General features: G+C 39.1%; 1 protein-coding gene across 1 annotated transcript in view; it reads left to right on the top strand.

Moving 5' to 3' along the window:
• Window positions 1-15,348, top strand: part of LOC120891272 (uncharacterized) — a 151,777-nt gene that overhangs the window by 112,356 nt on the left and 24,073 nt on the right. Inside the window, exons 3-5 of the mRNA XM_078039706.1 lie at window positions 4,488-4,880; window positions 4,998-5,149; window positions 8,347-8,573. The gene's annotated coding sequence lies outside the window, so the exon portion shown is untranslated. The remainder of the gene's footprint in view (window positions 1-4,487; window positions 4,881-4,997; window positions 5,150-8,346; window positions 8,574-15,348) is intronic.

Genomic DNA, 15,348 nt, shown 5'->3' with positions numbered 1-15,348 from the left:
ACCAGCCCTGGGTTCTTATATTTAATGATTATGATATTTTACTTTTATCATTCTTGTTCAGTTTGTCCCCCTCAATCACTATCCAACAAATACAATATTATCCTCCTTTCTGTCACTATATCTTAGTGATGCTTGTTTGTTAACTTTAACTAAACAGAATCTTGTATGCATAGTCTTTTTTGTCTTTTGCTCAACCTTGGAATTCAGTTTTAAGCACAGCCTTAGTTAATTCCCTTCCTGATTTATTTAGTATTCCATGTACTAACTGTAACACATTCTGTTGCAGGTGAACATTTGAGATGTCTTTAGTCTTGCTGTGACTCATAGCACCATTAGAGATACTCTTGTGCACATGATTGTATGCACACAAATATGCATTTTTTTTGTTGGGGATACACCTGGGAATAGAAAGTTCCAGGTCAATAAATAATACTAATCATTTTTCCAAAATATTTGTATCAGTGTTTACATCCACCATCAGCTTTCACATTCCTCTTGTCAAATGTCATCTTCAGCACTCAGTGTGACTAACCTGGTTAGTTCTAAGTGGTGAATGTTCAAAATGTAACTCGAGCAGGCTTTCCATGATAGCTCTTGGTCTTCAATTTCTATATTTCTTCCTCTATGGGGCTTTTCAGTTTCTTTAAATTCTCCAAGACACATGTACTTTTATCGGCAGATACCATGGGAACCACAGCCTTGCTTGCAGGGATCATCTCTCTGAGTCCCCATTCTCTCTTACCCTAGCCCTGTGATTCTCTATTCATTATAAATCAGGTCGAGCCTTAAATAGCACATTCTTATACTTTGATCCAGATTCACTCTATCCTCTCAGGGAGCAACAGGTGGTGACACGGTTGCAAAAAAAAACCCTGAAATCTTAGGTGGTTTCCAAGCAAGAGCTATGTTAGAAATTACTTTACCCAATAAGGAGAAAACTTTGAACTAAAAGACTATGAAAGTGCTATGCATCACAGCTCTGTAGGCCACCTGGGCAATTCAGCAAGATCTCAAAATACAAAGGGCTGAGGTTGAGTCTCAGTAGTATAGCCTCTTGGGTTTCATCCCAACTACAACAAATGAAAAACAAATTGAAAGGTAATTTTAGAAAATATTAACATTTAACATTGTAAAAATGGAAGAAATAAGAACATTAGAGGCAAGCTGAGAGTTCATTATTATAGATATCACTGGAATTTTAAAGAAATGTTAAAAGAACATTACAAGCTACAGTGTGCCAGTTATTTAAAATCTGAAAAAGGGTAACTTTTCGAAAAAGAAGAATGATTATATAATGTGATGAGTAATAGAATTTATCTTGATAAATGTGATAATGTACTTAAAATTTTTATACCCTTTCAAGTGAAATGAAAAAATTTTTGCTACTGTCGAATGAAGATTTTGATCTAATGAAAGAATAATGTCCCACAATTTCCTATAGCTATCACAGGATTTAAAATTTTAAAAAGATTATTTTTCCCATTGGGTAATCTCTAACATAGCTTAGTGTCTTGCTGGAGTTCATATGCAATGTTGGGCACCTTTTAAGTCAGATGGTTACCTTGAATTCCCAAGCTAGTTTTCTCAGTGGTAAAATGGGGATAATAATATTATTAATGGGTCACTGAAAAAATGAACTAGGTCAAGTAAAACATTTAGCAAGTGCCCTACATACAATAATCATCCTGCAAATGGTGATCATCCTGATCCTGGTATACTTCCAGAAACACTTTCAACCCATCCTTTTTAACTTCACCTTAAATTCTTGGAACCTGAGTCACTGGGACAAAGGATTTTGCATGCTTAACCATTGGATGTACATTGCCAAACTGCCAATCCTATAGCCTTTTTCTTCCACCCTCACAGTTGTGGGATAGAATAGGATTCTGCACCCTCCACTTTCTTAGACTGCAGTAGTCACCTAATAGACTCTAGTTTGTCATTGTTCTGCCTTGAGATTATTTTCCTTTCTTTTATCATTACTTCATTTTAAAAATAGAATTTCATGTCTTCTTGCTTTCACAGTGGTGTGTATATTACCTAATGGAGTGAAAAACAGGTACTATTAAATTGAAAAAAAAACGTAAAACTTATGTGTTCAATACTTGACTCCAAAGAAGTGCATGGTGACACATCCCATGGACAGACCCTGGTTATTACTATCCATAGCCACAAAAGTTACCCAGCAGATAAATAGAAAGACAGGAGGAGCCCTACTTCTATGGAGACAGGGGTGTGCTTGATTTCATTACCTTTTCTTTTATTTATTCCTAGTGAGATTTAAGAGTCTACATTTTTGTTTTCTCAGAACATCAAGCTTTCCTTTATTCAGTACTTAGCAGTGGAGTCAGTTGGTTGAATCCTGACCTGGCTAATTTTGGGGGCAGAAAATTGGGCTTAAAAGTCTACATTTTCATCTAATGATTAAGCTTTGTTCACATTGTGTTCTAAATTTATCACTTTTTTATTGAAAGAAAATGTTCATCAGTATTGATTGTTTCCAAGATATGATAAATCAGTGGAAGACAAGTGAAGGATTTGGGGCAAGCATGGATGGGGAATTAACCAAATGAATAAGTTTTGGCAGACATTTAGTTAATAGCTATTTGTGCACCAAACATATGAGATGGTCCAGACTCCTGTTTTTAGGGGAATTCAGACAAGTAGTTGTTATTTTTTTTTTTTTGCCAAAATTATGCCCCTGAAATATTTTACATGAATGGTTGGGTTTTGTTTTGTTGTTGTTGTTGTTGTTGTTTTGTTTTGATTTTGTTTTTGCCTACAGAGAACAAAACTATCAGTTGAAAATACCTGGTTTTGTGTAGTTCTTTGGGGGAGACTTTAAAATTATGATAGAAATTAAGATGTCACCTGAGCCACATTCTCTTCTGGATGCTTGTGGTCCTCTTCCAGGTTATTGTGGGTGTGACAGAAGTCATTGCCTTGTGGCAGTAGCACAGAGGTCCTAATGCCTTGCTGGCTGTCAACTGCAGGCCACTCTTGGCTCTTTTGTGTTGTTCAACTTCATTTTCACATGCTCCTCCCATCTTCCAACCAGCCAGGACTCACCAATCCTTCTTCTGCCAGACAGCTGGAGGTATAGAATCTTGACTTCTTTACTCCTTTTTATGTAATATACCCACAAGTAAAGATGTGCCTCTAGTTCCACACTTTATTTTTCTCCTGGATCCATTTTTTTCATCCTTAGAGTAGAAACCATATTACACCTTAAAATTAGTTTGCAAGTCTCTGTGTATTATGTGATATGTGGCCCTCACAGATCCCCCCCAATGATGTCTGTGGGCCACTAGAGAATAATTCCATAATGTTCATTAGGAAAAATACATTTCATTTACATGGATGACATCATTTTCTCCAGTCATTCTTTATTTTAACATGGTAACATTATTTTGTATTTTTTTTATTAAAATTAATGTTGCAATAATGGGAAGACAGTGTCACCACAAACTGAGTGGACATTCTGAAGCATTTTCTAGGTCCAAATACTGGCAGAAGAAGTGGAAATGTATAACCAAATGCTGATTGTATCTAATGGATGTTATATCCTGATAAAGAGGCAGAAAAATATGTATAGCATATAATGTCAGGTGGTCAGGTGAGATCACTCTAGACCACTGTAAGAGTAAACACTAAGGGGATAGAAGCTTGAGGCATTTTATGTTATTTGGGTGGGGAGTTATGGGAATTGAACTCAGGGGCACTCAGCCACTGAACCACATCCCTGGCCCTATTTTGTATTTTCTTTAGAGATAAAGGTCAATGAGTTGCTTAGCATGTCACTTTTGGCAAGGATAGCTTTGAACTCATGATCTTCCTGCTCTCATCCTCCTGAGGCATGGAGTTATAGGTGTGTGCCAACAAGTCCAGGCATGTAATAATTCTACTGGATATGTTTAAGTTGGCACAATATCTATCACTCTTGCAAAGAAATTTCCTTCTTTAGATGATTATTCTGCATCTACTCTTTCCTAAGACATTGATCCTCAAAGCAGGAATCTCCAGTAGTAGAATTTTGGTCACATTCCCAGCAGGTGAAAAAAGAGTAGTAATGCATGAGTAGTTTAAAAAAAATACTTTTTGTAGTTGCAGATGGACACAATACCTTTATTTTTTAATTTACTTTTTATATAGTCTGAGGATTGAACTCCATGTCTTAAAAGTGCTAGGCATGTGCTCTATCACTAAGCCACAGCCCCATCCCCAACATGAGTAATATTTTCATAATGGTAACAGTTCTTATTCAAGTGTATTCAGAAACCCTTATGCCTAAGATATCAGAAGAGACTTATACTTGATCACTGTAGATATGTGAAAAGACTGATCCTTAATTGGATTCTTTGGTTACTGATATGTGTATGTGTGTATATATGTACACATACACATGTATACATTTTTGTCATAGTGTACTTTAGAATCCAAATAAAGAAATATTAAGATTTCAGCTGATTTATCTTTTCTTCAAACAGGTAATACTCTCAATGCATCCTCCAGGAACCAGGAGAGGAGCATGTGGATGGATTGAAGATCTATTTGAAAAGTCAGCCTCGGGTTGGTGTGCCAACTCTACAAATCAGTAGTTCTCCACAAGTGGAGATAGTGTCCCCTAGAGACCATTCATTTGTGACTGAAAAAATTTTTTGTTGCCACACCAGGATGATGTTGTTGGCATGTAGTCTAGTGGGTAGAGACCAGCAATGCTGCAAAACACCCCACTGTGCATGACACAACCACACACAGCCATACCACCAAGAGTTGTCTGTCTCAAATTTCAATGGTACTGTTGTTGAGAACCTCTGGATTAAAATAAATAAATAAATGGATGAAGGAGACCCCTGGACTACTCTGAAGTTGGAGGCCAGGTATGAAACTGTTCTGAAAGCTACAGTCTTGTAAGGGGAACCCTGACATTGGCAAAGTAGCAGAGGTCAATTTGTCTCAAGTGGGGGTTTACTTACATGTTTCTGGGTTCCTTTCAGGTGTGCTGAGTTCCTGGCTTAGAAATGTACCACATGCTACACAATCTATTGTGGTCTATCAGAATGGAGTGGGAGATGGTCAGCTTTGCACCTTGCTTGACCATGAAATACTCCAGCTTATGAACTACTTGGAAAAATTACTGAACACATAGGCAAGTACATTAATTGTCCCCTTCAAATGAAGCAAGCTGTACTGAGAAAAATATGTTCTGGGGGAGAAAACTACAAAAGTGAAGTGAAGAGAAAGGTAGGAGCTTCGGTGGCTGATTGGGCAGATCATAGACCCATCCCTTTGACTTTGTGGTTCACACTGAGTCGGGTGTAGAGTCCAGTGTGGTGGCAGCATCTTTTTCCTATTTTATTTCATAGAGTGCTGTGCAGAGTGCTCCTCAGGCTTGGAGATTCACAGTTGTCCATGCACACAGTGTCCATGGTTTGCAAGTATCACTTCTTTGATCCTGGAGTTTTTAAGTCTCTGGGCTGGGGCTCAATCCCAGCTGTCTCCTTGGCCTCATCTGTTTGTGGAGCCTGCTGCCCAGCAGGGATAGCAGGAGTGGTCCTGATGTTGAGAGGAAGGGTCCCTTCACCTAGGATATGGGTAGCTCTGAAAAGACTCCTCCCTTTTAGTGCCCTACTTGAGTAAATGCAACTAAGACTGTAAACTGTGCTGTATGGATGTGTGGCTACTGTCCATGGGCTTTTGAATAGATTCTAAGTGTGTAATGTTCTAGCACCCTGAATGATTCTAAGATGATTGAGTAAACATCTTATCAAGCTAACTTTCATTGTTTTGAAAATAACAGATAAATACCAGGTTTTTGTTTTTGTTGTTGTTAAAAACAATCATGAACTTGGAAATCTGCAGGGACAATGCATGGAGTACTGCATACATGGCATACCTTAAGGGTGTCTGAGGGGAAAGCACTCCCCTGTGCTAGGCCTGTAGTGGCATAGCATTCACCCCATAGTCACAGCCCAAGGTGTGAGGCCACATGTTGCAGTACCAGCACTTGGTCCATGGCCCAATACTTGATTGGTCACTGCAAGGACAGTTGGCCAGAAATTGTATTGGCGTCTGCCTATAAGCTGCTTAGCTACTGCCTGAATTTATATACATGGTAACTGTGCAATAAAATCAGACCTTCCTCCTGCTTCATCTCTGAAGGTCTTGGTTATCGACTGTACAGCCACACTTTCTTCTACCCTGTATCATGGACCTCCTCACTGGATGAGAGAGAGCCCACAGATATTCATCTCTAGGAACTGTGATTGACACGGTGATAACCAGGAAGCAATAGTATGACAGTTTTAGATTTACATCTGAATCTATAACTTTGTCAGTTCACCTTGGCAAAATCACTTAATTCCAATAACTTCACCTTAGAAGTATTTTCTGATCCTTGACAACGAATTTGGTCTATACATTTTTTACTCTTGACCAGGAACTCTTCATTTGGATTTAGAAATTGTGGTTGACCTTGTGATTGATTACATTTCCTAATGAAGTATTTGTGTCTGTGACAACAAAATCAAGGTTAATTTTAGTGTGCCCCTAAAGCCCCTTCAAGTATGAATATGAAAGTAGCAAGTTATGTGTTTATTGCCAGTTTGGAGTCATCACAAATCAAATATGAATTATGCCCTATTAAAATGTTTAATTATTAAATAGCCTGAAGAGGTTTCCTGTTTTGAAAAAAGTTTTGCTGTTTTTAAAAGGGACAATATAAAACAAAACAATTTCTCTTATGCCACTTAACCTGTAAGAACATGGACACATGATGCATTATAAAGTAATATGAACATTGGATAAGCCACAAAATACAGAGTTATTCATACACTGTCAGCTCTACTATTCATGAATATAAATCATAGAAGATACTTATAATTTTTTAATGTAAGGAAATAACCCACCATGAGTGAGAATCATCAGACATTCAAAACTTTTAGAAAATATAATGGTGGCAAGCATTCCATAGTAAAGTATACCTAAAGGGGAAGATTATTAGTGGAATAAAAGTCATAAAAAAATAAACTAGCAAATGTTGAATTAACAGGTTAATTTAGATTTTGAAAGTTAACAATGGTAAACTTCTCAAAAATGAAGAAAAATTGGAAGAAGTACCAAAGAGCAGTTTACACCTAAAGAAAATGTTTAACTAGAAATACATGCAAATATCCATGATTTAGTTGAGAGCCATGAAGATATGGAAGGCAAGAAAGTAAATGTTCATCAAATTATAACACAAAATAAGACTTGCTGTATATTAAATATAATTTTCTTTAGAAAAAAATTTGGTTGGGAATAATGATCAAACACAGATTCTGAGATGTTTGAAAATCATAATTTGAGCAAGATCAATAAAAATAATTCTTCACTTACATATATTATAGACTTAAGAATACTACGAACAAGAAAATTTTACAACAATAAGAATAATAATATGTTTATAAAAATATTTATTTATTATTCAATACCAGTAGTAGAAACCAGAATACAGTTATATTGTATCCATAAACTGTGCCAAAGTAAGCTTATCAAACTAGAATTTGATTCCTAGCAAAGCTATCATCAAGGTGTCTAAAATACAAACATGCTTACATGAATACATAGTGCATACACAGAAAGCCTTGATTTCATAAGTAATGAGTAACTGCTAGGGTATATTAAAACAAGAAAAAGTCCTATTCTTATTGATATGTGTGTGTTTAAAAAAACTCAAAAAGATAGATCTAAACACTACAATAACATTGGCTAGAGAATTAAAACATTTTAAGGTTGTTCAGTTACTGGGGAAAAAAAAGAGGTGCTGGATAACTTTAGACTTAATGTTTCATTTGCGTAATTCAGTTGTGTGAAACCACAATAGGAAATAAAACATATCAATAGAAGGGAAGAAATGAAGTAACATTAAGGAAGGACAGAAACATTGATCAATATAGTAGTGTGCAGGGAAGGACTAATTTAAAAAGCAAAAGTATAATAAAGTCTTACCTAGGATTGTACACAGCCTCTTCAGTTACTGCCATTTGCACAACGCAGCCTAGACTTTGAACTCTCCTTCTGCCAAATGTTAGCTGGGTGAATTATCTGAATCTCAGTTTCTTTTTCTATCTTCTATAAAATGAGAATAATACTACTTATCTTAAAGGGTTGTCTTCAGAATCCATAATAAAGTAGGACTTTACCATAATCCCTTACTTTGCATCCTTGGCTTATCATTTAAGCACCATTTTTTTTAAATTCTTAATGAAACAGCATTTAACATTACCACTCAAATTTTGTGTAAAAATATCTATGTAAACTAGCATATTAGGATTTTATTTTCTATGTCTTTCTTTATTTTTCCAGATCATTTCTGCAAGGATTGGCAATGCCTAGACCATTTTGCAGATTGGCAATGCAAAACAGGGTGCCTGGGACTTCAGAATGAAGTGAATGGAATAGACGGATGATAACTGACCTTTCCCACCATGTCCTCTTTTTTTGTGGTTTTGTTTGTTTTTATTTATTTTTTTATTTGTTGTTCAAAACATTACAAAGCTCATGACATATCATCTTTCATACATTTGATTCAAGTGAGTTATGAACTCCCATTTTTACCCCAAATACAAATTGCAGAATCACATCAGTTACACATTCACAATTTTTACATAATGTCATATTAGTAACTGTTGTATTCTACTGCCTTTCCTGCCCCCTACTATCCACCTCCCCTCCCCTCCCATCTTCCCTCTCTACCTCATCTGTTGTTGTTCAGTTCTCTCCCTTGTTTTTTTTCACTTTTCCCCTCACAAACTCTTATATGCGATTTCGTATAATGTTGAGGGTTTCCTTCCGTTTCCATGCAATTTCTCTTCTCTCTCCCTTTTCCTCCTACCACTCATCTCTGTTTAATGTTAATCTTTTCCTCATGCTCTTCCTCCCTGCTCAGTTCTTAGTTGCTCTCCTTAAATCAAAGAAGACATTTGTAATTTGTTTTTTAAGGATTGGCTAGCTTCAATTAGCATAATCTGCTCTAATGCCATCCATTTCCCTGTAAATTCCATGATTTTGTCATTTTTTAGTGCTGCATAATACTCCATTGTGTATAAATGCCACATTTTTTTTTATCCATTCATCTATTGAAGGGCATCTAGGTTGGTTCCACAGTCTAGCTATTGTGAATTGTGCTGCTATGATCATTGATGTGGCAGTATCCCTATAGTACACTCTTTTAAGGTCCTCAGGGAATAGTCCGAGAAGGGCAATAGCTGGATCAAATGGTGGTTCTATTCCCAGCTTTTCCAGGAATCTCCATATTGCTTTCCATATTGGCCGCACCAATTTGCAGTCCCACCAGCAATGTACAAGTATACACTTTTCCCCACATCCTCGCCATCACTTGTTGTTGTTTGACTTCAGAATGGCTGCCAATCTTACTGGGGTGAGATGGTATCTTAGGGTGGTTTTGATTTGCATTTCTCTGACTGCTAGAGATGGTAAGCATTTTTTTCATTATACTTGTTGATTGATTATATATCCTCCTCTGAGAAGTGTCTGTTCATCTACAGCAACAACAAAATTTAAAATATGCAATCTTTGAAGTATATATGGTCCTTGAGTTATTTTTTGGTTAATTGAAATCAAATTCACGTAACAGTCACCCTCTTAAAATGTAAAATTGAGTGCTTTTTGGTATATTCACAGAGTTACACAACAATTACCACTATCTAATTCTAGAAAATTTTTGTCACCCCAGAAGGAAACTCTAACTATAGAACAATCATTCATTCCCTAGCTTCCTTACTGGGTTTGGGATATTTTATATGAATGGAATCATAATAAGTGGCCTTGTGTATAATGTTGTCCTGGTCTGTTCATATTGTAGCATGTATCAGTACTTCATTTTTTTTTTTTGGCTGAGTAAAATTCCATTGTATGGACACAGCCCATTTTATTTATCCATGCATGTGTTGATTATTGTTTGAATTGTTTCCAAATGGGGTCTATTAGTAATAATACTGGTGAGAATATTATTGTGCAGGGTTTTGTAGATATGTTTTCTTCCCCTAAATATATGCCTAGAAATGGAATCACTGGGTCATTGCCAGATGCAGTGATTCTGCACTCAGACCTGTAATCCCTTGTCATCCTGCCTGAGAGACTACCATGTCATTATCTCAACTGCCTGAGAGACTCACAGGTCATTATCTCAACTTCCTTTGTTCTAGTCAAGAAGATTCACCAGCTTACAAGCCCCAGGAACCAATTTCTTAGTGTTCTTGTGGGATTTATATCTGTATGGGGTCCTCACTTACCCAACCTAGTCTTTGTGTTGAGCTATAGTCAAGCCTCACCTGCCAACTTCTCAGCTCTCTGAGAAAGATTGGGTAGTAATCTGAGTTTGGTTTTCATTTGCAATCCTTTAGCTATTCTGTGTGGCAGCTCCTACTGCTTCTTTCTTTAGTTTCCCTCAGTACTGCTTCCTAATCCTTTTATTCTACTGATATATGCCTGGCATTATAATGTTTACTTAAAGAGCCTCTCCATTATTCAGAGAGGCAACAGGTCCTGTAGAATTCCCAGAGGAATAGAGTGCCTGGCTTCAAGATGCTGCAATGTACCTGGCATCCAGGAATGGGTCTGAGGCAACAAAGCTGAGGAGTGGACACCCTTCCTCTGCTGCTGGCTGTGTTGCATTCTACAGCAGTTTTCTTTCTTTGCATTGCTGCACATAACCCTCCAACCTCCTGTGCTGGCTCTGCTGGTCACAGTGGAGAATTTTAACTCCCATGGGGTCAATGGTCTGTCAAGTAGTTTTTATTGACAGCTTTTTGTTTTCTGTGTATCTCATTGGCTTGCTTACCAAAACAAACTAGTTTTGGTTTCTTTCATACCCAAACCAGAACACATTTGGGTATCCTGAAACTTTATAGAGCATGCATTTTTTGTTATATGAATCTCACCTACCTTGTTTTCTCTTATGAAGTAATGCAAATCTACGTTGTTCTAGTGGAGCTATTTTGGTAACATATAAGCAATTTTGGTTCAGTTTAGGGAATGAATTCAAGGTTTTCAAACTCAGTTTGAGCTTCATTTCATATCAGTGACAGCCATTTTAATTAATATGAATAAAACATTTTGTTTTTCCCTCACTGTATCTTACAAAGCACCCCCCTCCCTTGGTTGTTAAGAGAAAGGAAATCTTCTCTGATTCCTATGTTTATGGCTTCTATTCTCCTTTGAAATCTAAGCCTAACTGATCATTGGCAAAAAATTAGTGTTCTAGAATCTACCTTCAAAATTAGAGTATTATTGGTTGTGAAGAAGTGAAGACTATAGGTCAGGGGCTTTAGGTCTCTGCAGGGTTGAAGGGGGCAAGGTGAAGAGGGGGTAAAGTGAGGGAAGTGAACCTCTGCCCATGTTCTCCCAGAAAAGATGGGCTTAGTCCTGCTTTGTATTTTGAGATACAATATAAGATCATGTTTACACAAGGAAAAAATGGTCCCACTTAACTTTAAAAAGTAAAAGAAAATGGCTTAAAATATATTGCTAGAGGTCATATAGATAGGACACAGGCTTTCTTTGCAGTTGCTGGACCTAAGCCCTTTAGCCCATACATGGGGGAAAAAATGAACTACATTGCTGAGAGCCATAGCGGAGTTGGAATGATGCATGGCATTTTTGCCAGAATGGAGTGGTTGAGAGGTGATGCCAGCAAGCCATTTTGATGATAATGGTTATGTTAAGCTGTGTATTCAATCATAAATTAGATCCCTGCTGTCCCCCTGGGCCTGCTAGTTTGGAGTTCTCCCGGGATTCCGGAGAGTTCCTACTGGTTGGGGAAGAGCCAGAGGGGGGATTTCTGGAGGAGGGATTTCTGGTTGGTGTGTGGTGTGTCCCAGGAGAAGGCCGCGTGGGTGGCGTTGGTGGAAAAGCGCACATGCAGTGCCAGTGAGAGTTGAAATAAAGTAGTTGCTGTTTGAACCTACAAGGCTTTGTGGCGGCTCGGTTATTCATGCCCAGCCAGACAGTGGCTCTACATGTTTACTTACTTCTGAGAATCACAGTCATACACACCACACTCCACAAAATAGGCAAAACTTGGCAGTTCTCTCAGGGACATCTACATTTAAAGTTTAGATCAAATATGGTTAGTGGTTTTGCTCATTTTCAAAATAAATGGGAGAAATTTGTGTGACAGAATCAGGCTTTCTTATCTTTAAAGTGGGGCCAAATATCTCATAATTATCTTTGTGTCTCCTTTTTGGACCTTTTCCAGAAAGTATAAAAATTATTAACATTCCCATGTAGTAGAATGACGGGGGACTCAACTTTCGTGTAGCCATGGATATCTTAAGATACACGCTTTGGAGCTTTGGATGTGTTACTTCATATAATATTAGGTGGTTGTCACCAGCCCTTTCAGTAAGCAAATCTGTAGACCAAGCTGATGACACTCCATACACAGTGAAGCATTCATTCACCAAGGATGTTTTAAGAAGACATGATTAGGGAAGAGATACCATGGGGTGGAAAGACCAGGAACTGTAATGCCAAGCAGATGTAAATTGGAGAAGAGGCTCAGAGAAAATAACAAAAAAAGAAGAAAATGGCATATGCCCTTGGAACCTGTCTCATCAGTAAAAGAAAAATCATAATAGCCATTTTGCAGTGTTATTCTGTTAGAAATAATGTAGAGAAACAATCAGCTAAGAATTGATACATCATAGGTATCACCAAGTCAGCACATAGTGTGGTGTGATTCACTGACCTCATGATGACTTGTTTGGCAAGTGGCATAGTCACTGTGGACTGGCGTGGCTGTGTACCCTCAGGCACTGTCCCTCTTGTGGCAAGTTTACTTCCCATCCTGCAGAATAGCAGTGCCTTTGGGGACCTAGCCCAGGGTCTTGAACCCATTGAATACTTGTTGGAGAGAATTTTGCTCATCCAAAAATATTGGCTCAATGTGTCTCTTCAGAGCCGGCCTCCAGTTCTCATTGTATTGGTGAGACTTGTGCCACCATCTCACTGGGGAAGGACATTGCCTTCCTCCTGGCAAATAAGATGCAAATGACTCTGACATTTCATAAGCTTTACTAATTAACTTCTAAATGGGCTCTGACCTGTGTGTCAAGATCACATGCTTGACATTGACTCCTTTTTCTAATACCTGGCACCTGAAACTCTCACTTTCAGTGAGATGAGGCTACAACCCTCAAGCAAAAGTCTACACATTGGGTCAGTTCACCACTTGGGTCAGTGTGGAGAGGGAATAGAAGTGGAAATGGCTTTCAGGACCCTCGAAAAAGGGGTAGGAGGCAGAATGGTCCAGTATGGGAGAAAAGTTCAGGCTGCAGAGGGTTGGGGCAGAGGGGATCTCCCGAAAGACAATTGGGAAGGGGGATGAGGTCTGTCACTCGGGCATCCCATTAGGTGAGGGCTGCTGTGGGACCACCAGAGCAGGCTGCAGGGGAACAGGGGCTTCTGCCTGGGGGCTGCTGCCTCTGAAGGCATGATGCCTGTCTTCATGGAGGTGAGGCTCTGATGGAAGATCCGGAATTCGGATGTCAATATTGGCAACAGCCTGAGGAGAGCCTATTCTGATGGTGTCAGTCATGCCATGTCTGCGTCCTCTGTTGACCCAGTACAGCAGTGGGCTGTAACTGAAGGTGGCAGCTCTCATCACCTCCACCCACTGCTGGGCACGCTGCCTCCTCTGCAGGTTCTTCCTCCAGTGTAGTAAGAGGATGCAGCCACCAGTTATCATGGTGCAGAGCCCCAACAATCTGAAGAACCATGGGACCCACACTGAGGCAGTAAAAAAAGAAAGAGGCAAGCTGACTGACAGCTCTAGCTTGGGACCTGAACTGTTTCTCATTCCTCTCCTGGATTTGGCTCATTCTTCCTCTCATTCAAAGACATGCCTAATAATTTCCTGATTCAGTCAAAGCTATATTTGCAGGGCACATAAGAGCCCCCATTAGCCTTTTACAGATAAGGAACACTAGGTGTAGAGGGGCCATGACCTTCCCAGACTCAAGTCAGGCCTTCTGGCACCAGTCCAGGACCCATGCAGTCATTCAGACCAAGAAGCTTCACTAAGGGCAAGGACCTCAATTGTATCTTTTCTGCTTGGGCAGAACATGGTCTCTGCCTTCCAGGAGTCCTTAGTTTCCTAGAGGAGTCCATCTCTTAACTAATAGCACTCCATTCAGGCAGCCACCACCCCATGCATGCAAAGGGTCTTCCCTGAAAGTTTGTCCTCCACACTCAAAAGTCTGGTTGTACTTATGGCCTGGAAGGCCCAGATCCTCCTTTTGCAAATTCATAAGATTCACTCTGGTTACCAGGCCTATAGCTCTTGAAAGAGTGAACTCACCCAATACTCTGCCCACCAATGGGAGTCCCCAGAAGGCCCCAGTCCCAATGTTCTCTAAAGATGAGGTCACCAGGTTCTGAGAATTCTAGGGCTGGTGCTTGTATAGTGGTTGACAGTTGATGGAATAAGGGACTCCATCTTGTGACATCTCATGAGCATATTGTCTTCCATGAAAGACTGGTCCACCATAGAATTGTTTGTCCCCAACTTTGTGTGAAGAACTCACAGGGCAGCCTCCAGGAAAGGGCCCTTACACCTTCAGGGGCTCCTACTTGTGTTTTCAGTTGTCAGGGAGCCATTTTCCAGTGTGGAGTGGGGCAGGGAGGACAGTGAGCATTGGACAGCCCTACCCTCAATAAATATCTTACCTAGTTGTCAGGGAACAAAACATCTCAGAAGAACCAAGTGGTCCAAACCTCCTCCTTTGGCTCCTACCATCTCTGTTTTGTTCCTTCAAGAAGTGTTTTTTTGGGCATCATCAGGTCCCATGGGACCTCCCCCCATGTGATCCTGCTTCTCTTTCCAGCTCCATCTCCCTTCCCACCCATCATATACCTTTCTGCCCTGGGCATGCCAGATTCCCACAGACCCTGCTTATTCCCCTCTGGACTTTTTTCTCCCTGACTCAGGAGTGTCACTTACCACATTTCTACCACACTGAACACCTCCTTATCCTCCCAGGTGGTCAACTCCCCTACTCTGAGACAAATAGTCCTTTCAGTTGATTTTCCAGTTTCTAAAACTCTGAAGCAGATGAATTTTAAACAAATTGGTTCCAGTGACAGGAATAAAAGTGATTTCAACAACTATAAATTTGTATAAAGTGGAAAACATAGTGTTCTACAGATTTAATATATTATTTTTAGAAAGTTGCTCTATTTGAACTGGTATAAAAGTGATGCCCTTTGAAATAACACCACCCACCCACCATGAACAACTAAAGTTCAGTTAAGTATAAATTAAATTAAAAAAAATTATCCTGAAAA

The sequence above is a fragment of the Ictidomys tridecemlineatus genome, chromosome 2 (assembly GCF_052094955.1).
Source record: "Ictidomys tridecemlineatus isolate mIctTri1 chromosome 2, mIctTri1.hap1, whole genome shotgun sequence".
NCBI classification, from domain to species: domain Eukaryota; kingdom Metazoa; phylum Chordata; class Mammalia; order Rodentia; family Sciuridae; genus Ictidomys; species Ictidomys tridecemlineatus.
This window is presented reverse-complemented; position numbering and strand designations above follow the sequence as displayed.